Raw genomic sequence first — 1,028 nt, 5'->3', positions numbered from 1 at the left:
TAGATATCTGTGATAGACAGAATACTGTCCTCCAAAGATGTCTTCATCCTAGTCTCTAGAAACTGGGAATATGTTACGTTACGTGGCACACAGGACTTTGCAGATGTGATAAAGTTAAGGATCTTGAGATGGGGAGATTCTCCTCGGTTATCTGCATGGGCCCTGTGTAGTTACAGCAGTCCTTATGAGAGGGAGGCAGGAGTATCAGTGTTAGAAGAGATGTGATAATGGAAGCAGAGATCAAAGAGAAGGAGAGGGAGAGGAAGTAGGAGAGGGGGAGGGAGATGTTATGCTGCTGGCTTTGAAGATGAAGGAAGGGCCCACCAGCACAGGAATGTGGGTGGTCTCTAGAAGCTGGAAAAGGCAAGGAAACAGATTCTCCCATAGAAGCTCCAGAAAGAATACAGCCCAGCTTACATCTTGATTTTAGGAATTCTGACTTCCATGACTATATGATAATAAATTCAACTTGTTCTAAGCTGAAAAGTTTGTGGTACTTTGTAACAGCACAATAGGAAACTAATACAATCTATCTTTTCTGATAAATATGTAATATTATTTGCTAAATACTTATGTGTGAGGAAGAAAAAAGTGGGTGCATTGGAGGAGTAAACATAGGGGCTGTTATGGAGTCAGAGTCCTGAGTAGAGGGCAGACCATAGAATATGGATAATAATCATAGGAATAAAGTGCTAAAATAAATGCTAAAACTTATGGAGGGTTCACTATATGCCAGGCACTGTTGTAAGTGTTTTACCTAAAGTATCTCATGTAATACTTTCAGTAACTCCCTAAAATGAGTGCTATTATTAGCTCTATTTACTCATTAGGAAACTGATGTATGGAAAGGTTTAAGTGACTTGCCTACTGCTGTACAAAGTAACATCAGTGCCAGGACTTGAACCCAGGAAGTCTGGCTCTGAGGTCTATGCCCAAGCTCTACTATGATGCGGGGGAGTCTATTCTTTTTTTTTTTTTTTGCGGTACGCGGGCCTCTCACTGTTGTGACCTCTCCCGTTGTGGAGCAC

The sequence above is a fragment of the Neophocaena asiaeorientalis genome, unplaced genomic scaffold (assembly GCF_003031525.2).
Source record: "Neophocaena asiaeorientalis asiaeorientalis breed wild unplaced genomic scaffold, Neophocaena_asiaeorientalis_V1.1 scaffold1353, whole genome shotgun sequence".
In the NCBI taxonomy this organism is placed as follows: domain Eukaryota; kingdom Metazoa; phylum Chordata; class Mammalia; order Artiodactyla; family Phocoenidae; genus Neophocaena; species Neophocaena asiaeorientalis.
This window is presented reverse-complemented; position numbering follows the sequence as displayed.